Below are 23156 nucleotides of genomic sequence, written 5' to 3'. Positions count from 1 at the left end.
GCATATGGCTGGGTCCAAACTGGGGTGGGGTGGTGAGCAAATGAATGATGGATTTAACCCAGAGCCTTGTGACTGGGGGTGAATGTTTGCATTGTCCAGCATTCCGTCCATCAATTGTTTCTTTTGCATATGTCACCCTAAGTGGGAAGGGTATGCCCAGACGTGGGTCCTGTGCTCATTAGACCACTGGATTCAAGCTAGCCTGTCTGATGAAGGATGATGCCCTGAAACTGGTCCCAGGATGCTTGTTTCCGGTCCAGGGAGGAGCTGTCTTGGCAGTTCAGGCTGGACTGTTCCCACAAGGAAAGGGTGAAGACTGATTTGCGTATGGCCGGGTCCAAACTGGGGTGGTGTGGTGAGCAAAAGAATAATGGATTTAACCCAGATCCTTGTGACTGGGGGTTAATGTTTGCATTGTCCAGCATTCCGTCCATCAATTGTTTCTTTTGCACTTTGAGAAAGTTGGCATTTTCTTGCCCTAACTATATGATGCTGCAGTATGTTCCTGGGTCACATGACTAGGTTTAGTTGTCAGTTGACCTTCATGGATTCTTCACAGACAGCATCACAATAGAGTGGGTGTAGGCTGGATGGGTCATCTCTGACTTGATGGGAGGGAGGGCCTGTCACCTGCCACACTTGCACTTCAAATGTACTGACTCAGCTCACACACAAAGGAATTCACACTACCCTATTGAACCCAAAACACACTGATACCAGGGCAGTGAGGCAGGAAATTCAAGACATGTCGGAGGAGAAAACTCCAGAAGCTTCTCCTACTTTATAGTAGGCATCAGGTATAAATACTGGACCCTCAGATTCACTCTTTCACCTGCGCAATACTCAGAAAAAGGACTGGACTGCTGCCCTGTTACCTACGTAAGAAGGACTGCACCTGCACTTTGTACTCAGGACCACCAGAGGGACATTAAGGGCTAGGTGGCTGACCTCCTGATCAGATCCTAGGGACAGAAAATGGTCCAAACATCTTGAACCCTGCACCTGCTGTCAGTTCAGAACCCTTAAGTGGTGCCTCCTCAGTTATGGACCCTTGGAAGTGGGATTAAAGATGCTCTGCCAACCCATCTGTGATCACCACCAAAACCAATGCAACGTGATGTAACCCAATGCAGGACTTCGCCTGGCAGCCCTTGCAGCTCCTCGCAGCTCCTCATTGAAACCTTGGCAACATGATGCAGCTTCAACTGGACCTCATCTCACAGCCCTCGTAGCTCCTCATCAGAGCCAACGTTGCTCTAAGCACCTCGCTGCAGGACATCACATTACACCTCGGAACCACTGCTGCATGGCACAATGTCCTACATCAAGGACACACGTTACAATTCTCAGTGGGCCCTACCTGTTGTCTTTATCTGGCCTGAATCCCTCTCAGATTGACATGGACATGTGACTTTGACCTGGTCTAGTGCGACCAGATAACCACAGCTTTGTGCTTTTAAGTACTATTGTTACCTAAACCTTTAAAATTGCATATCTTCAGTTTTACTAACTGAACTTTTTTCATTTTTAAGTCAAATAATTCATTGAAATTGACTCTGTGTTTCTAAATTGGTGTGGGATTTTTCTGGTGTTGCGTTTTCACGTTATCACTGTTTGCATAAATACTTTAAACATTGCCTCTAAATTAAGCCTGACTGCTTTGGTGCCAACCTACCAGGGGTCAAGCACATGTTAGTTTAGTGACTTTTGGCGGTTCACCCTAACAGGGATTGTGGCTTTTGCTTGAGGAGGGCTCACACCTTCATCAACCTACAACCCAGTTTCTCACAGTACTCAATGTTAATTTTATCCTGGGTTTAATCTTCAGGTTATACACAGACAGATACCAGAGTGACTAGAACACCATCACCATTTCGATATATTTACCCATTCTGTTTGAAACTCATGACATCTTTCCATTTAATCAAACTAGAATTGTGTGTGTGTTATTTTTGCATGTCAGGAAAGGATGTGCAGGGGAACAAGTATCAAGATGGATAACTGTGTTGGTATGCTATTTTGATTGAAGATGGTACCCTAGTAAAGGGAATTAGGGCCTTATTTAGAGTCTTTCACATAACATAGGTTATAGTGTACTTGTAACACAGTGGGCAGAACATCTGTCATGTTTTTGAGACTTTAGGTACAGCCCTTAGTGCCTAGTTTAGAATTTGACTCCATCACAAATGTGACGCATTAACCTGCCCACCAAACTCTCGGTCCACCCACCTAATGTTACTCATGCAGACTGTGAGCTTTCCGTCAGCAGAACCCCTCTTGGTTTCATAGATGGAAGGCCTACTCTGACATTCTGTTGGAGTGCTGGCTGTCGGAGTAAGTGTTTTACACTCTATTTAAGCCAGATGATTTGATGTCCTTTAATCCACCTGTTTAGGGTTTCTTAGTTATTTGAGTTTCAAAACCAAACTCACACTTTGAAGTTTGTTAAAAATAAAAATTGTCATGGAAGGCTGTCAATACTAAACACAGCTCTTCACCAAACCCTTAGTAAGTTCAGAGGAACAGCTATGGCAAAACATCTGAAGATACACAGATAGCCACTGGACAGACGTCAGTGTAAGGCAGTAGTCCATCAGTGTGTCTTACATATTGTCCTCCGCCATCTTGATGGATGGCCACCTGCCAAATGATAAATCAAACCCTTAACTTCTTAGCGCCTTATTTATTAGGCCTTGCAACAGTTTTGCGCTTCCGTTGCATCACTTTTTGTGACTCATTGGCGGTGTAAAACATGTCTCCTATTGCGCCCTATTTACAAAGTGACGCATCTAAGCAGATGCGTTACTTTGTAAACCCCTGCGCGACATTATTCCTGCGTCAGGTATAATGTATGCAGGGTGGGCGTTCCCACGTAAGGAAGACTTCTAGAAGTGACGCAGTGAAATCTAACAGTTTTCACCTCGCCACTTCTCGGGTGCAAATGCATCAATATCTTACGCCTGCCTCACAGCAGGAGTAAGACTGACGCAGGCCCTTTCACATGGAGCTTGCCCCATGTGAAAGGACACATTGCTGGAGTTGCGTCACTTTTCTGACACACTCCAGCAATGCGTCACTTTTGTCGCCTACAGATACGTCAGAAATGTAACTCCTTGCAACATGATGCGTCATACAGTAAATATGACGCATCCTTCATGTCGCAAGGAGGGTGCACTGGGAAGTGACGCATCGCTGCTTTCACGTAGCGATGCGACTCCTCCTAAATGAGGCCTCTAGTATATGAAACTCTGCTTTTCCATGCACCTTCTTGTTCCATGATCCTTGTTTCCTGTAGGGGATGGGATTCCAGCAGTGAATAATCAGCGGTGGAGTTGGCGGTGGTACCTTTGGTAGTCCATGAATGGTTCCCCAACTCCAAATGTTTTCAGCGTGACAGGAGCAATACTTTCTAATAATGTCCCTTCGATGGAGCCTGTAGAAAATAATCTCAGGTGGAAAACGTTTTGAAAGAACCGTTCTCTGAAGGAAAATAATATTTTCCCATAACCAATGGACAGTGCAATAATGTTTAAGAAATGAGCAAACACGTGGCAATACAAAATAACAACAACATACAGTGAGTTTATTTAGAATTCCAGCCGTGTTTAATAACAAGATATATTAGGCTCTACATCATTGCAGGGTAATGTTTGCATTCGAAAACTGTATCTGTTTTTTAAATCACGGTCCGGTGTAGCAGTTTCACGTCCTCCTATGAGACAAAATAGAAAATATTTGTTAAAGGAACATGCTTTTTCCATCGACCCTCCGTAATAAAATTAACAGAAGTGTGGGAAACCAGCTATAACGTAAATGCTTGTTAAAAAGCAATATAATCTTATGCGAAATCTGTAAATTGCAAAGAAGAACGCACGTGTTATTCTTTAATGAGATCTGTAACCATCAGCACGTGGAATGGAACATATTATGTTCTGGTACCCAGTATCATAGTACATGCAACTCTGAGAACAGTGTGTGTTGTCCCATTATGTTAACATATGAGAGTCCTACTGAGGGGCCTTTTTGTGTTCCCTTTACAAAAGTGATGTTACTCCAAGTCTGGCATGGTCTGCTATTTGGAAACAATGGAAATTGCTCTTTGCGTAGCTCACCTTGAATATTTGTATATATGGGGATTCTTCTTCCAAGGGTCCCTATTTGGACAAAGGTAATGTTACTCGGTCAAATTCCACACCTGATCAAACTTGTAATCATGCGTGGTATTCTTTTAAAAATCTGAGTAATTGCCGCTTTGAACAGCTAATAATGAGAGCATAAGATGCAAAGGGGAAAATGGCGACTTGCTGCATGTGTTAGCTGCCTGCTCTGCATTAGAATATTTCTGGAGATAAATCTATGCTAACATAACAGAAACAGTGACGGTGAACATATGCCGATCTTTCAAAAACAGTTGTGTATGGGCAATGTATCTTAACAAGCTTTAAGCATGTCTTACTAAAGTTCACATCAGTAGTTTAGTAAGACTCATTTAACCCTTTGAGCGCTGTTTGATTTTAAGCACTAATTTTACTTTTATTCTTTAAAAATTCATATCTCTGGTTCCCTAATTTGGAGTTTTTTCGTTTTGATATCTATTTCTTCATAAAAATATAACCTATTTGTATAAATTGCTGTTGGACTCGTATTGCGTGTTGTTAACTACTTATTTAATGTAATGGTGTTTTTAAATGCGTTACACACTTGTCTCCTAAATTAATGCCTGCTCGTTGACAGGGTGAAGGGAATAATTGATTCAAACCTTGACTAGACCTTTTATTGTGACTGTGGTCTTATTACTAGTGGTAAATCCCTATTTATCCATACTAATAATCCACTTTACAACAGTACCTGTGCTATGAAAATAAAGAGAAATACAGGACCACTCCATCCCTGCAACCTATGGGTCTAAAGTGGTGTCTAAAGGGCTTTTGTAAAAATAAAACCAAAACATTACTAGCTGAATGAAGCATTTATGACTGGAAGCCACTCAGCAGCACAGAGTGGAGTTCCAGATTCTCCTGGTGGTGTTGTTCCTATAAATTGTTACTGAATGCTTAATAAAGGCAAGTACCACTGCTAATTTGATGCTGTTTGAATGCAGTTCATAATTTTCTCATTATGTGTGTCGTTGGTTACAATTGTTTTAATAAATGTCTAGAAGGCCACGCCTCACAGAGGGGGTCCATTTGGGCAGTAGGCCACTTAGGCAGCATAGTCATGTCTAGAAGGCCACGCCTCACAGAGGGGGTCCATTTGGGCAGTAGGTCCACTTAGGCAGCATATCCAGTTGGGCAAATGTGCATGCAGGAAACATCATGATTAAGGTCCCATTAAACCTAAAATGTTGGAGGTCTTTGTAAACTGGCCTCAAATAATGGGTCTTTCAGATTTTTGTATTTGTCAAGAGCTTGTGTGTAAGCCAGCTTTTCATTGCACTGTATCTATGTTACCTTAACATGTGTTGCAAAACATTTGACATGAAAACTAGTAGTGTTCATGTGTCTTATGAACGTGCAGTTACTTTTAGGTGTTTAGAAAACAGTAGGTCACTCTGTAGCGCTCAAGAAAATAGTAGGCAGTTTTGCACTTTAACTTGTCTAACTTGGGACTTTAACAAAAACACTCTCATGCAATTCCGTGGATACAGGTGGTATGAAGTCTATACCAACAGTTACAACGTATGAAATATATTATTATACGATGGCCAGTAATTACAAGGCAGCGGATTTCCTCGTATTGACAACTGTCCTCCCTGTGCCAATGTGAAGGAGACAGATTGCAAAACGTGTATGCATTTTGTGGCCAATGTAGAAACTTTATTGGTTCCAAAAGTACGCATTACATACCTATTCTCATGATTATCCTAATGCTGTGGTGGGAACAGTTGTTGCTGTAGTTGTAGTTGGAGTAGTAGTGGTTGGAGTAGTGGTGGTTGGAGTAGTAGTGGTTGGAGTAGTTGTAGTTGGAGTAGTAGTGGTTGGAGTAGTTGTAGTTGGAGTAGTAGTGGTTGGAGTAGTGGTGGTTGGAGTAGTGGTGGTTGGAGTAGTAGTGGTTGGAGTAGTGGTGGTTGGAGTAGTGGTGGTTGGAGTTGTTGTGGTTGGAGTAGTGGTGGTGGGAGTAGTTGGACGATGACGATGAGGATGACGATGATGCTTTCGCTTTCCATATCCTCTGTCATGTGACTGAAAAAGAAAAAAACATAGAAAAGTTATCTAAATCAGCTGTATATAATATCATGCGTTTCCAGCTCATATTTCTCTGGATTGGGGTGTACCAATCTCATGAAGGCGTCTACAGACTTGCTATCTCGTTTTGAAATTTAATATTCACATACATAGAGAAAATAGAGTCTATTGATACATGAACAATTGTCTTGATGCATGATGCTGACTATTCTCCAAGACAAACTAGAGGAACCTTGTCAACATTGTGTTGCAGAGAGAGATGGTCTCTTAAAGGCCACAGCCATTTAAGAATAAGGGAGATCCAGGATTTAATTGGTAGACGTTGATGTCAATAGGGATGCACTTTAGGAAAATGTATTGAATAAATATACCACTGGACTTGGTAATGTGACAGTCGGCAGGTGACCATTGCAGGGAACATTAAAAAGACATCCATTATCACACAATCATAGCAGTAAGTGTGACTGACAAAAGCCAACAAAGACTGATTGCAAATGTGACTTAAGTAAGCTGTGTGGGCACATCCGACCAGCAAATGTTTTCTAATTTACACTGATTCAGACTATCAAAGCTCATTTCTTTTTAAAAATACATGTGCACTGTTTCCAAAAGCTCCCTCCATTTCCACAGTTTTGGAAATAATTTGGCAAAACCTGCTTACACATATATACTCTATATGGCAAATAATAACAGATTACAAACTAATGATGACAAGCCAAGATGGTCAAGTACACATGATGTTTTTCATGTCGCATTCCCACATTTCCATATGGGAGCATTTGAAATGGCCGTATACCGGCCATAGCACAAGCTCCCATAGGGAAATGGGAGGTTGTGTTTAGCCCTGCACTGTGTGGCAGGCTAGGTGCCTTCCACACAGTGCAGGGGTCAACAGGGGTGCACCATAGATGCCCCCTCTACCCACAACCAGAGGCCACATGGTGAAGGGGGCCCTGATAGGAGCCCCTAAACACACTTTCTGACAAAAGTTTCCATGTTGGAAAGACCGGCATGGAAACCCTGCCGGAAACCATGCATCGTAATCCGGACAACGTGACCCGTCGTGCATGTGGATTACAGGCCAATTCCGGCTGGCCGACAGGCTCCTTGAATGACTGGCCTTGAATGACCAGCCAGTTTGAATTCTGACTACAGTAATCATAAAACTGCAGTCGGAATTCAAACCGCAGATGTCGGTTGGAAATCCTCCGACTGACATCCAAATCGGCCCCTTAGTGACTCTGGAATACCGTTCGTTCTTGTCATGACATTCACTTACACAAAGAAAAACAGAACCTAGAGACACTAGCGCATAAGACACACTGGAAACCAAAATATGCATTTGTTCAAAAACGTAAGAAAAAGGAAGGAAATCTAAACGATTTGAGAAAACTGTATCGCATAGAAAGGAGACAGTGTACTCATGTGTCTAGCACTCAGATGCCTAGTTGACTCTCTGAAGAGGTCTGTAAAAGAATTCTAAGGACAAAGGGTAGAAGTCATTGACCTAAAAAATGGGTATGTTTAAACGAATACAAATGAACTGCGCTTTCGGAGGCATAGTTGCTATTTACAAAAACCAGGTTTATTTTTCAGGTTTCAAGAATGCGAAGTGGCATGACTCTACTACACACGCTGCTTTATCGCATCTTTTATTCATATATTCTTCCCAAAAATTATTTTAGTCATATTCTTCCAAAAAATATGTAAGTAAAAATATTAGTAGCTTATTGAAAAATGTAGTGTTTTTTCTAAATGTAGATCAACTTTCAGTCCACTCCATGTTTGCTCAAAAGATTAGATCCCTCACTTCACTTGAAGACTGACAGGGCTAGTGCTTCGACATGCCGAGGGAAAGCAAAGCTGAGGCGCTAAATTAATGAAAAGGGCAGAAAACTGTATATTTTCAGCAATATGGGAGAGCTTTAGGAGGGAGAAATTCAAATTTGCCTGTAGCCTAGAATTATGTTCCTGGAGGCAATGGGACAGCGAGGGAGCAGGGGAAGTGGTAAGGTGGGTGGGGGACATGGGGTGGGGGGGGGGGGTCAGGCGAGCGAGAGAAACTGAACGGGGAAGCTAGAAAGAGTGGGGGCTGGGCATGGTGAGACATAGGGCAAGTGTGAAGTAGAGACAAATAGAGATCGTCTGTGTGAGAGAATAACCTGAGGAGAGAGAGACAGAGTGAGACCGACAGACAGAGCAAATGACAAAGACAATGAGAGAGAGAGAGAGAGAGAGAGAAAATAAACGATTAAGACAGAAAAAGGATGCTTGCGAAATTTCCAGGGTAAACAAGTAGCTTTAAGAGAGGTCTGAGGGGACTCAGCTGATGAAAACCAAGAAGTGATATAAAGAAGAGTGAAAATGAAAGAGCAAAACAAAGAAGTAAAGCAAGGAACACAATCAAGAGAATGAGATGAATCAAAGAAGCCATAAAGACACTTGTTTAGCAGTGTGGTGCCACTTCAAAGATGTTCTAGGCAAGGCCACACTCTAAAAGGAATATGCAAGGCGAGTGCTAAAGCCTGCTGCAAAGCAATGCAGGAGGGGCTAGAGACAAAAAGGGAGTCTGCAAATGTTACACAAATCACATTATAGGTGACATGATTCTAAATACTTCATTTGTTGGATATTCTACTGAAGGATGCGTCTACAGGATGAACATCCTGCTCTTCTGGGAAGACAGGATAAACATTAAAACACCATGTAACTGTAATCCCTTCTGCGAAAAATTAATCCAATAAAAACAGATTGGACCATGAAATATTGTCTGACATAGGCCCACTTTTAATCTCACATTGTTTGCTCAGGGCTTTTTGAAAGGGATTATGATTTCCATATTATAACGTAAGCAATTGATTCATCCATGACCTTTAATAATGATGCGTCACTTACCATCACTCCAATTGTTAGGGCCAGAAGACAAGCAACCAAAAGTAGAGTCCTCATTGTTTTTAAATTGTTTCTGGAAATAAAGTGAAAATACATAAACAACTGAGTGGGTTTTATTGAATGTTGTGCATTTTTCTAATTAAAATGAACAGCATGCACAATTAAGTATGTTTTTTATTAAAAGATGGACTTCATTGCAAATATATTTAAAGTGATACATTCATACAAAAGACTGGAACCAGATAGACCTACCAAAATGACCCTGATAATTGACCCAGCACTGACCCAGTACCTGGCAGCAGCCTGGTCTAGCTGGCATTTACCCTCCCCAAAGCCGGCGTCCAGATATCTCCTAGCTAGCAAGACAGGACAGTCTCTGCTAAGTCAGAGCTAGAACATTCCACCATGTCTTCTATGAGCAATACCCTTCTCCAGCCCAAGATTAGAAGCTTCCTACTCACAAGTTCTTACTCTTACCTTTGCTATACATGAGTTTTTTGCAACCCTATAATTTTTCACAAAATTGTGATTCTCGTTAACTATGGCTTTGGTATATCACTGTGCAATATTGACACACTATTTCCACAGTGCTAGATGCAAAATAACAAGATTTGCAGAAATATTGAGAGAATGGTGCAGCAGGGGCACAGGCACTGGGGCCCAGTGGTCTGAGTAACCCACTGAATCCTAAGTATGTCTGTATTTTACTACCCAAGCAAAAGTTAAGTTGGCCTTTTCCCTGCTGGCACTGGCACCCATGCTACGCCTCTGCATGCCAATGTTGCATGAATTGACATTTACCTCTAACATAACGTGTATTTGTAAAGTACATATTCACCCATAGGCAACTTGGCGCTGAATAACATATGTTTATTGTTACCCAACTCAATGGTACTCATTTTATTAACCTCAGATGGATAAAAGGCTGAGAGGACCTGCCAGGTTTTGAACCTGTGACCATCAGGTCAAGCACAGCTCCCTGTATGGGCGCATTTGTCCACTGAGCCACCAGACCCTTCTCTTATGCTTCAGTTGTGAGTTGCCCACAGCCATAGGAAGAGCTACTGTCTTTGCTTGTAAATTGTTAGGTAGGTCCCAAAAATCTTTTATCTGTGGTCACAAAAGGGACTGACTTCCACACGTGCTCAGACAAATTTCAAAGCATCAGTCTACAAAAAAACTGAGAATATAGACCAGTCTAAACCCATACAACAATCGCAAAGAAACACAACCCTATTCTCTGACCAAAACCTCTACTGTAACCCTTAAATACGCAAATACCATCCAAAAAAAATGAAACGTTTCTTTTTCCAATGTGGACTAATTGCCGGTGCTGATGATGCCCTTTAAAAGCATGCAGTGAGCCAAAACCTGTTGATCCAAAAGGTTCATCAAAGAAATAAGGAAAATAATATGAATGGATACCTTTGCCTTTCAGAAATTAAGATTAGTGCTGTGACGGATAACAAGTGAGAAGCTCTGTACAACAAATCCATTCATGTAACATCCATACATGTACACAATTTCTTTCTGTTGAACAATATAGATGGTAGAAGTAAAATAAAAAATCACTGAGCTGTAGCTGTCACATTATTCGCAAAAGGATCATTTATCTGGTCATTGTAATTATGTGGCCGATGTTTATGCTTACAAAATGTAATCGCTTGCAAAATGTCAATAAAGAACTGTAACGCCCATAAAATTATCGATGCGAATCAATGTGAAAAATGCAAGTACGTAAATAAAATAGCACAATTATAATATTTGATATATCGAAGAACAGAGTTTTTGATAGGACATTTATATAGGAACCGCGATTAAACAATGTTTGTATCTTTCAAATCTAAAACCTTTCTTCTTCAGGGGAGTTTCCAATGTGTTGCTCTAACCTCATTCCTGCAGGATTACAGGAGAGCCCTATATTTTTAGTCTGTGAGGAATTCTTTATCGTGGCCCTCAGCTGTAAACATTGCTTTATGGTTTTTGTACCTCTTCCTTTCTCTGCCTCCTAACTGACACCCAGGGCCGGCTTTAGACCTGGTGGCGCCTGGTGCGACAATCATTTTTGGCGCCCCCACCCCATGACGCCTCTTTGTATTCTTGCACTACCACCGGGCAAAAGTGCCCCTCATCTCTCCAATCATAAGTTATTGCTAAACACAGCGCCCCCTCCCCCCACCTAAGGTCAGCCCCCTCCACAGGTCAGTGCCCAGCACAGCCGCAGCAGTCGCACTGCCCTAATGCCAGCCCTGCTGACACCACAACAGCAAAAGCCCAAGGGTATCAAATAAAAAAGCAAAAATAGCAGTTGGGTGACGTGGACACCGCCTGGCTGCAAACCAATACCAGCTCTGGAAAAAAATATCAAAAATCAGCCCGCAAAGGGGGCATTATTGAGCCATGGCTGCCCACCCTCCTCTGAAATTGGTCCCCTGGACGGACTCACCCATTGAAAACACCAGAGTGACAGATGGCTAGTCCGGCCCTGCTGGCCAACATTATTTGCGATACATGCCCAAGACACAAAACGATAGATTTCAGCCATAGCGTGCAGCCACTTACCGAGCTTGGAGGGTCAATAGAGTGAGCTTGCCTCAGTAAACGCGGTGTACATTTGCAAGCAAACGAGGCCTCGTATTTATAGCTTACTCTGCAAGGCCAGACTTGGTCGGGATTATTAAAATGACTGTACAATTGAACTAGTAGGTGTACGAAATAACCCTGATCTCAACTAGAGGTAGGCGTTTCCTTGCCAACAACTTTGTTACCAAAACTGTGGCTTTGTCTTTTGAAATAGGCGGCCAGGTGGGCGATTTCGGTTGGGAGGTTAACTTGCCAGACACTTAGTTAGCGTTACCTCTAATTGCTCGCATAATTTTATAATTCCTCCGGAAGCGGGTGATTTAGCTGTTCATTTTATGCGAGATAGGCGTCCTTTGTTTTGCTGAGTTTGTCCACACCAGCTATTCAGGTCTGTGGTGAATCTCAGTCATGGTCTGCTTCTAGCATCAGGGTAGCAAAGAGAAAATTGGGAAAACACATGATATAAATGTAGCAAGTTCGGTTTGCTGTTCCGTTCCTCATAGTAATGCTCTCCATTATTTCATTCAACACTGTGCTTGGGGAATTTCAAATGTTTTTGTCCAAAAGGGACTTGGGGAGTGGGCTGTTTCTGTCTCTTCTTCTACCATTGAGGCCCAAATCCCTTAAAGGTTGGACTCGGGTGGCATTGACTGCACACAGTAAGCACCAATACCCAGAGGTATTTAAATACCTCTAGTCATAGTTTTGGAGGGTGAAATGAGGCATAACATGCACCTGATTCTTAATTAATCAGATGATTCTGAATTAATCAGACATAATCTGGATGTTTTTCGTTTTACTACACACTTTCCCTGCTACATTTCAGCAGGGTTGACCTGTCCACATCTGTCAAGAGAAAACACCAGGTTGCAATGATCATTCCAAAATTCAGAATTTTTGTATCGAAGTGTTTCTCCTAAATAGGAATCAATCATATATCGCCAGTGTTTTCAATCGCCCAACAGGAGCATGTTGCCTTCGATGGAACACAGTGTATGTAAGCCAATAATGTGCTGTACAGTGCCATGTAACCGTCGTTTCCATTCAGTATCGCTCGATTTTGAACCCATAGTAAAATGTATTTTGCAGTTTCCATCTCCATTTTTAGGTCTCGCCTGTCGATGCGCATGCGCATCGAGCAAGCGAGACTATAGGGGCTCATCTACTCTTTATCTAACTTGCAAGGAATCGTGGCGATTCCTTGCAGTGCCCGTGACTTTTAAGCTCAATGCGCATGCGCATTGAGCTTAAAAGCGCGTGCACAGCCGCCCGCATTCCTCCGACACCTTTGAAGTGAAGCTTAGCTTCACTTCAAAGGCCCGGCTTCCACGGCCGCCAGGCCACATCAAAGGCTTCCCCAGCACTGCCCCGCCCATCAATCACCCTCCCACTGCCACCCCCCTCCCTCTCCATATGGTGCGCTCTGCCTCAGGCCTCTGAGCCGTCCCTACGCTCCCCGCCCACCCCCATCCTTTTCTCCCACCTCATGTAATAGATGCCATCCCGATGCTGGTGACGCCCCCTCACCGAGGCCTAAGATACAAATTGCACCGAGGCTTAAGATACAAATTGCACCACCATCCCTTCTAAGCGCGCACTAGGGCCACTTATTGCACTAAAAGTCTTCAGATGAATTTAACACCAACCACTTCGCCCCAATTGTTAGATTACAACTGATTGGCAATGGGAGTATCAGAGCACCAGCCTCCGTCACTTGCGTTATCGACCGACACAACAGTAGAGATAATCAAGTGCTTTGGCCCAAACCCAACATGCTGAACGACCCAGCCAAACTCGACCCCCAAAAACGGGTTTACCCCTATTTCATTGGTGTGCCAAACCTGATGGCTTCACTAGCAACGTCACCATGCAGGAATGAAGTGATTTCCCCAGATTTGCAAGATGTTGCGCGCCCCCGTCACAATATTACCACTAACCGGTTAGCCATGTGGTATCAGAGCCCCTCGCACGAGCTCCAGTACGTTACACAACGGCACACCAACATTGTGGAATTAAGTGATTTGCCCAGAGTCGCACAATGTCGAGCATTCCCGCCGAAATTCAAACCCTGCTCCTCAGCAACCCTGACGACCGCTACAGCTGAAGGCCCTACTGTCCGCCTTTCGGACCTTTGCAAACGACTACCTCTGTGCTCTGTCTACACCAATCTCGAACTGCCTAGTTCTTGCTGCCTGCAGTTGTTACCACCAATTAGCATAAACACCAGTTTTCAGCCTATCAATATTTTCGCTACGTCAGGGTTCCCTCCCCTTCCATTCACAGTCGCAAGATAGAGCTTCCTAAGCAATATTTAAGTAACGTGCAGCATTCTCAAGAAACGTAAGCAGCTGTGAGGAAATCTTGCCAATTTATGAAATAAAGTGCACCAGTGCCCCGGCTAGGTGGCTGCACTATGTGCAAGCCAGCCACCGTCTGCTGGAAACACAGACAGAACTGAAGTGTCCACCCCGATTCAGTAAGATATTCACTAAGACATCTGGTTCTCCCGGCACCCAACCTGCCTGTCACGTGGCTGCACTCTGGCCAGCCCCGTCCCTGCATTGCCTTGCCAGTTTAATATTGATGAACCACTCCCTAGTTCAATCTCTGCATACCTTGTAATCCTGGCACTGACCACAAAACGTAAGAACAGCTGGCCACCCCTGAACCACTCCTAGGAAAACCAATATGACATCGTAGTGAATTGTAAATGCGCTGCCCTAATCACACCGATCCCCGATCAACAAGACCCACATAGCTGCGTCTTCTCGGGGCCCCCCCGGTACAGTTAAAGGTGGATTCACAATACACGGTCAATGGGAAAAACGCCGCCATAATGACACGATCCACCGTTCGGTCTACCAGAACCTACATAGCTGCGTCCCCTCAAGAGTGCTAAGGCTTTCTTCGTGGTATTGGCGCAACGCAAACAACTCAGAAGGTGGAGTCATTATACTAAAAGGAAACCGCACAGGCTTTCTGTATACTGTGACTGTGGGAGAATTAGTTAATGTTCCTGAGTTTGAGTTAGAGCTTTTAGATTTGTTTATGGCTTTTTTTCTTTGTAATTCTTTAGCATTGCCTACAGGAAACAAAAATGCTAAAGATTTAAAAAAAAAAACCCATAAACAATTCTAAAAGCACTAACTCTAATGCTGCGAGACCTATTGCATTTCCAATGCTTGTTATTCTTTACAGTGACTACAATGTGGTGACCTTTTTGGGCACTTTGTTGATGACATCACTGTCTTTTCCCCCTTGTTCTTTACTACACAATTTAGGAAAAGGATTCTTTGAGCATGCTCACTCCTATTTATTGTGGACTCATAGTGATCATTTTTTACTTTGCACACTAGGACTCTTCGGGTCCTTTCTAGTGCAGGTGCTCTTACCACAAAAGCATATTGAAATCGGCTATTCACCGATTGCCATGTTTAACTTACCCATAAGTTCCTAGTATATTTTACGCAGTGTATCCAGGGCCCGTACATTAAGGGCTCGAATAGGAGTCTGGCGGTTAGAAGACCGCCAGATCGTGGTGGGGTGATAGTGGCGGTCCAGCCACCGCCACACCAGTGGTCCGACAGCCCCATTATGAGTTGGGCGGTTGGACCGCCCTATGACCGATGCCGCCGCCAGGGACCCACTGTTCCCTTGAAGTGGCACGGCGCTCAAAGGCCGTAATATGCTTGGCGGGACCTCTGTGGTCCCACCAAGCATATTACAAGTTTCCTCTCTTCCAGGGATTACATGGCGGGTCCTCCTCCATGTAAAACTTGGAGGATATGAAACAAAGAGGGCGTTGAGTCTCAGGGGGGCGGGGGGCATTGGAGTATTGCATGCCTGCACTGCCAAAACTTGTAATCAGCCCCTAAGTATCACTACTGGGTTGTAGTTACTTCTTTGTTCCCCATTTAGGCAGGCACCAATCTCAATGGGAGAGGAGCTGCCCCTAGAACTGGTTTGAAGTGACCACCGAAGAGGTGTTGCTCATTTCCTGGCCACACCTCTGGAATGGGCACACTCCACAAGGGGAGGAGGGTATCACCATCTTGGATTTAGGCAGAGAGGGATACTGTAAGATTCTTTGCAGTCGGGTCCACAGGAACTACTGTAATAGTGGGATGTGTTTCTTTTTTGGTTAGGGGGTGCCAGAAGTCACCCCCACCCAAAGGCTAGTGCCAGGCATACATGTGGCACCCTCCACAAAATGTCAAAATAAACATATTCAACATTTTATGGGTTCCATTCACTACCCACCAAGAACTGTTTTTTCATATAGGGGGATCCAATTGCAACATGTATAGAAGACACTTAAGAAGCTCACAGCGGAATATTAGTGAACTCCAGAATTCCTTTTGAATCTGGCAAATGTAAGGGGCAGCACACTCTTCGGCATGCTTATCAAGATGAGCCTGTGTGTGCAGTTTAAACTGCCATTTTGATCTGGTAAACTAAACCTTTTCCAGACCCAACCCCTCCTTTTTAATACATATAAGGCACCCCTAGAGGTAGGGATGGCCCTGGACAGCCTAGAGAGCAGGGCTCAATGTATTTAAAAAGTAGGACATGTACTTTTAAGTTCTTCATGTTCTGGTAGTGAAAGACTTTTAAATTCATCTTTCACTGCTACAAGGCCTATCTCTCCCGTACGATAATATTAGAAGTACCGCATTATCCCCCTTAAATGATTTACTCTCTGTTGTATTTATATCAAATTGTATTTATCTTATGATGATGTTTATTATCTTTCTTGGTTTCTCCCAATGTTTATTGAGATGTTATACAGTTTTTGCAGATTGCCTTTTTTACCTTTACCTCCTTTATTGCCTTTATGATTTTCTTTTTCTTTCTTTCTCCACTTTGCTTTCTCCCTCTTTCTCTCTTTCTTCCCCCTCTCTATCCCTTTAAAATTACATAAAGGGCTTTTTTGTGCCAATATTTTGACATTAGGAATGTTATGCTTTTTTACTTTCCCATATATTTTCTATCTCCCTTCCTTTTGTCAGTTCTAACCTTTTATTATATTAATAAAGCTCTTCAAACATAAAAAAAAAGAAGTACCGCATTATATTTTATAAGTGCAATTTCCAAATGGGAAGAGATAATCGGTTCATGTTCGGTGACTCCGGAATCCTAATTCAAAACCCTAACTTATGATAAAGTTGGATTTTAAATTACATTTCTGAAAATGCCACTTTTAGAAAGTTAAAGACGCACAATCGACGGACGGAATGCAGAACAAATCTAATCATTCACCCCCAGTTAAGAGATCTGGGTTAAATCCATCATTCTTTTGCTCACCATGCCACCCCAGTTCAGATCTGGCCATATGCAACTCAATCTTGACCCTGTGCCTCATGGGAACAGTCCAGCCCGAACTGCCAAGCCAGGTCCTCCCTGGACTGGAAACAAGCCTCCTAGGACTAGTATCGGGGTTTCACCCTTCATCAGCCAGGATAGCTTGAATCCAGTGGCACAGTGAGCCAGTTGCGGGTATGCCCAGACCCACGTCTGGGCATACCCGGCGCACTTAGTGCGAGAAGGCATAAGACACACAATTGATGGACGGAATGCAGAACAAATAAAAACAGTCACCCCCAGTCAAAAGATCTACGTTAAAACCATCATTCTTTTGCTCACCATGCCACCCCAGTTCAGATCTGGCCAAATGCAAATCAATCTTGACCCTGTGCCTCATTGGAACAGTCCAGTCCGATCTGCCTAGCCATGTCCTACCAAGGTGTTGAGCACAGGTGAATTTGAGGCTTGCTTATGCCTTACCATGACAATGATTGTGGTTGCTGCTTGACCTCATATCCCAGTCAACGAACAACCCAATTGCTTACAATAATTGTTATGTTTTGTAGGTAGTTCCTATATAACCAAAGCTCACATAGCTTGCTTACTGCTTGGCTTTAAAAATTTTCTCATTCGGGGCATGACCAAGATGGCAGAGTGAGAGGATGCAAACCTCGGTCCCTCTGCTCCCACCTCGGTCCATCGACATGTACCCCCCGCCACCCATGCTTACCAAGGGGTGCACTTGAAGTCTTGCAGTACCCGGCAACCCCTGGGCCTCCCTGGGTGCATCGACCCATAGAATCAGGTCCGTGGAGGGGTGCCCATCCAGAATGCGAGCGGCGAGTCCGGAGGCTTGAGGGAGCGGAGTCAACTCGGCATCGTAGGATGGCTGGCGGGGGACCCGCCTGACCCACGTGTGAGCAGCAGGAGGCGTGCATGAAACCTTTCCTGCCATGAGATAAGAAGACACTGGGAGGAGCGGTCCTGCTGGGCTCCTGCATCTGGGCGTCACAGGAGGGCTCCTGTGACATGGGAAACCGTCCGACAGTGCCCAAAACTGAAAGGGAAGCTCTTCCTGCCTCAATACTGATACCCGTTGCAATCACAGCGTATCCACGGAGGGGATAGTATGAAGGCCCAGAGCATTTTGAAACCCAGGAATCCACCTGAGTTAACTGGGCCTCAGGAACAGAACGAGTGTGCTGCACCTGCTGGCAGAAGGGAGGCGAGTCCTGACAGCACTAGGGGTGGGGACCACTTGCCCCTGGTAGGCGATGGGCCTGAAGAGGACAAAGGTTGCGGGAGGTGCCTCAAAGGGAATCACAGACCCCTGTGGGCTAATCAGGCCCAGACAGACAAGCAAGCAGGGTTGCCCGTCTGGTGGTTGAGAGGCGTACCTCAGCAGCATTGGTGACGGCGACTGTTCTGTCCCAGGCGGCCAAGGAGCAAAAATAGGTGTTGGGTGGGCCATCACCCGGAGTTCTCTGGGGACCAGTTTAGTGGCTTGAGGGGCAAACATCCAAAGGGGAGCCACTGAGGCCTACACAAGACGGGCCAGAGGGCATCTGGTGAGTGGGGAGCAGTGGGGGAGGCAGGCTTGGGCACACAAGCCGTCCTTCCCCCGGCAAAGAAAGCTGCCTGATCCCCCAGGATCAGCCAAAGGAGCATTTCCTAGCATAGCTGGAACTTCGGAGCCTGCCACTTCCCCAATCTGCCTAATCAGACTCACCCATAGACCCTCCTCTGGTGCTGATACGCTTCCCACCGAACTTTCACATTGATACCTAAGTGCTGTGTTACCCCTCTGAGTATAGAAGCGAGAGCAGGAGCCCCCACACGCACGTGGCTGCGCCCGCTGAGACCAAAATCTCCCCTACAGAAGAAGCTATGACGGCACCTCAGGCAAAGAAGGATCGTTCCCTGAAGGACATGCTTGCTAATTCCTCTGCCCTCCTCCCTCTGGAATGCCCGCCTCCTCCTGTGGCCCTCAGCCCTGGAGGAAGAAGAAGGAGGAGATGCTTCGGTCACCTGGACATATATGGAGACCCTGTTCTCACCACTGAGGGAAGACTTGCTGTCAATCAAGAGAGACCTGTCACAAGACCAGCAAGGGGTACGAAAAGAAATCTCGGACCTGACGACAGAGTAGACACCCTAGAAAACCAGGCGATCACGGTGGATGAATAAGTTGAGCAGCTCAGACAGGTACTCATTCACCTCAGAGACCAACAGATCAACTTCCAGGCCCACGCTGAGCATCTTGAAAACAGATCAAGGTGCATCAACATCAGAATCAGGAACGCCCGACATCCGCAGAAATTGGAGGAGTACGTCGCTGATCCCTTTGCCCAGGTCTTAGGGGACATGCAGGCATCCGACATGTGACTAGATAGAGACCACGGAGTGGCCCACCAGGAGTGGCGAACCTGCCCCCCCCCCAGATATCTTGACATGTGTACATATCTTCCCCTTGAAGGAACGCATCCTTTGTAAGGCCAGAGATGCCAACCCGGTATACTTCTGCGGACACCCACTTCAACTCTTCTAGGACCTCTCGGGCTATCACACTCCAGAAGTGGAGAGAGTTTCGCCCAGTGACTGTCTTCCTCCAAGAACATAAAACCACATATTCATGGGGTCAACCTTTCTGTCTGGTCTTTACCTGGGAAGAGAAAATCAACCAATTGCACTCTATCAGGGCAGCCTGTAATCTTCTCCAGATTGAAACACCAGAGGTGCCACTAGGGACCACAGCGAGAGTGGGAACCGGAACCAACCGACGATCCCATTGGAGACAGAGATCTCAGGGCAGAGGTCTTTCGATGCAACCCCATACATGGAGCAGCCTTCCCCTCCAGAAGCCTGCTTACGCTACCTTCGCATGGCGGCTACGACTCTCCTGATTGATGCCCAGGCGGCCTCCCTTGATGACCCGATCCAAATCGAGAAGGCCATCTCTGCCATTTCTAGGCAGAAAGCCTTTAAACCCCTGGTTCCAGACGGCTTCTCTTCGGGGTTCTATAAAGCCTTTTGTTCAGACCTAGCTCCAATCCCCCCATGGCTCTTTAATGCTATCGCAGACATGGCCACTCTCCCACCCTTGATGCACAAAGCGGCCATAGTTGTCACACCCAAACCTGGAAAGGACAGATGCTTATGCGCCAATTATTGCCCTATCTCACTCTTGAACGTAGAGCTGTTTACGGGAATCCTTGTAGCCTGCCTCAATACTCTTATGCAGGGCCTAATAGGAACGGAACAAGCCAGGTTTGTCCCGCAGGGAATACCAAAAGGCTCCTGCACATTATTGATAAAGCTCATCGTAGAGAGGGGTCTAGCATGTTACTCTCGGTTGATGCGAATAAAGCTTTCAACCAAGCCCACTGGCCCTTTCTGGATGTGACACCAGAACACTTTGGGCTGGGAGAGAGGTTTTGTTCCTGGGTCCTGAGCGGATATAGGTCCCCAGTAGCCTCGGTGCGGGTGTACAGACATAGTTCTGTGATCTTCCCACTACGCCGGGGCATGCGGCAGGGCTGCCCTCTCTCACCCCTTCTTTTCGCTGTTGAAGAAAGTTCTTTTCCTTCAGCGACCGCATAGGGCACCCAGCCTCTACATCTCCCCAGTCATAAGCTCCATTCTGATGGTACAGAACTGGTGCACCCACAGGGGGCGGTGGACCAACCTTCCTTCTCCATTGACCCCTGTCGTCAATAACCCCACTTTCTCGCCTGAGTCCGGGCCTTCCTTCTGTGACCCACACAGACTGAGGATAAATGCCCAGCTCAATGTTGCTGGGAAATAGAATGAGGATGCCAACTCTCCCAGAAGGAGTGGGGAGACATCTACCACAGGGCATGTCACACCACCTATAACTCACCTGGCACAGAAACAGCCATGAAAATCACATCTAATTGGTATCCAACCCCAGTAAGGCTCCACAGGGGGAACCCGGCTGGTAGTGATGATTGCTGGCATCAATGCGGAGCGAAGGGCACACTCACTCATATACTGTGGCACTGCCCAAAGATAACCTCGTTCTTGGACCCTACCTTGACCACATTTTACCCACTTTTTAACTCAGCTCCCTGGAGTTCTATTGTATACACTCCTAACCCACTCACCTATCCTCTTGCATCACGTAGGGGACGTCTAATAGGTATTTGCAAAAGGGGCAGCTCACCAGACTATCCTTTCACTCTGGGGGTCCTCCAAAACACCAACACACCTTGGATGGCGGCATCGTCTGTGGGGCATTCTGGGGATAGAGAAACTCACCCTTACGCTCACAGCCCGGGGCGACACATACAGAACTACCTGGAGACCCTTTATAGCTCTGTTGTCCCAAGAATTTAGAGAGTTGACCTGCCCCTGTTACTTGCGATTATTATGACTCTCTGACTCATCCTCAGATGAAAGAAAAGAGGGCACCCAATGAATGACCTACACTCGGAACCTGTGACATTGAACACCGCACAGTTATTGATACAAGGGAAGGGGGGATGTTATTGGGGGGGGGAAGTTCTTTGTTCTTTCCATTTCCGTTTCTGTTGAATGAAAGTCTCGCTTTGGAATGGTGCATGGAGAGGTAACCTCTAACAATAAAGATGTGCATTGTATTTTGCGCTGAAGTTGTTACAATAAACAGATTTAAACATAAACATGTTCACATTCTCCTGCCTGCTTTTAAGATGTTATTAGAAAGAGAAAAAAAACACAATATAAGTAAAACGAGAGAGAATAATCATTGGTGCTGGTTAATCCCTGATTCTTAAGTCACATTGTTTCAATAGGTATCCCTCAATGAGTTTCAATGTGAAATATTGCTGCCCATATATAAAAGCAGATTTCCATTTAAGTATATTGTGAATGCGTTCCCTAAAACAGGAAACACATTTGAAATAGTTGCCAAACAAGTTCTTGGTTTATGTCCTGCAAGGAATATGTGAATAACTTGATTGTGTATGTTCCACAGTTGTGTGCTTCAATTATATTACTTCTGAATTACTATTTTCATGTATATTTAGATCAGTTCCTATCAAGGCAAAGCCAAATGACATAGAGGACAAAGTCACCAATCCTCCTAAGGGTGAGACAGTCCACCACTGTACCCTTGACCAATGCAATATTATAATGTGTAAGGTTGTAGCAGTTTGCTGAGCACGATAATGTAGCTGCATAAGCTCGCTTTTGCTTAAGCCTTTGGAGGTGTCTGTGGTTGTTGGAGATGCTACTAGACATATACTTCATGACAATGGTCATTATTACCTCTACCACCTATTGGAAGTTTCCATGTTGATGACAGGAGGTTCTCCATCAACATCTTTAGTTGTGTTCTCTGTGTATGCATGGGTGCCAGTGTATGTGTTGATTATGTGCATTTATGTCTGAATTTGTGCCCGACTGCCTGTGTGTGCACATGTGCGAATGCAGTATACAAAATTCTGATCCATTGGTTTTTGGTTTTGACAATGCTTATTTCAATTGTAGGTGCCGGGACCAGTATTAATGGGCACTAAACAGACAATAGTCTTGTAGGTTATTACTTGAAGAATAAGGGCCTGATTACGATGTTGGTCGGAGTTGCCTCTGATCGCTGGTAGGAAGCTGACCGACACGGTAGGAGGCTTTCTAACTGACACAGACGGTTTGCGTTCCGACCGCTCGATTATGATGTCGTGGTCAGAGCGTAAACCGATCAGTCAGTCTGACTCAGTTCCAACCGGCTCCCGGAGTTTTCCGGACAGTTGGAACAGTGCTGTAATCCCATATGGACAACATTTCCGCCGTTGGGATTACGATGTGAGTTTCTGACAGCCTTTCCGTGTCTGCTTTTGCAACACAGTAAGGCTATCAGAAAGTGACTTTGGGGGCTCCAAGCAGGGTCCCCTTGCCTCCATGGCCTACGGTTGAGGGCCGAGGGAGTACCCAGGGCCCCCCCTGTAAATATGTGCACCATGGGGGGCCTGCCACAGGGTGCATGGTTTTTGACACCTCCCCATTTCAGTAAAGGAGCTTGTGTCACGGCCAGGGTACGGTCATAACACAAGCTCCCATAGAGAAAAGGGAGTATGTGGCCGAACAGTGTTCTGTCGCATCATAATCAGGCGGTTGGTCCCGAGACGGTGTTGGTTTGGGGCAACTCTGAACATCGTAATCAGGACCTAAGTGTGCATACGTTTTTTTTAGTAT

The 23156-nt window shown here is 45.1% G+C and overlaps 2 long non-coding RNA genes across 2 annotated transcripts in view; one reads left to right on the top strand and one right to left on the bottom strand.

Moving 5' to 3' along the window:
* LOC144819704 (uncharacterized) overlaps positions 1–23156 on the top strand; it is a 302746-nt gene that overhangs the window by 219781 nt on the left and 59809 nt on the right. The gene's annotated exons all lie outside the window — the stretch shown is intronic.
* Positions 3583–6177, bottom strand: LOC144819703 (uncharacterized). Its single transcript, XR_013607520.1, has 2 exons — positions 5847–6177; positions 3583–3712 (listed from the first exon to the last, which is right to left on the bottom strand). It is a non-coding gene; the product is annotated as an uncharacterized LOC144819703 (long non-coding RNA).

This window comes from Lissotriton helveticus, chromosome 2_1 (genome assembly GCF_964261635.1).
Source record: "Lissotriton helveticus chromosome 2_1, aLisHel1.1, whole genome shotgun sequence".
Taxonomy (NCBI): domain Eukaryota; kingdom Metazoa; phylum Chordata; class Amphibia; order Caudata; family Salamandridae; genus Lissotriton; species Lissotriton helveticus.
This window is presented reverse-complemented; position numbering and strand designations above follow the sequence as displayed.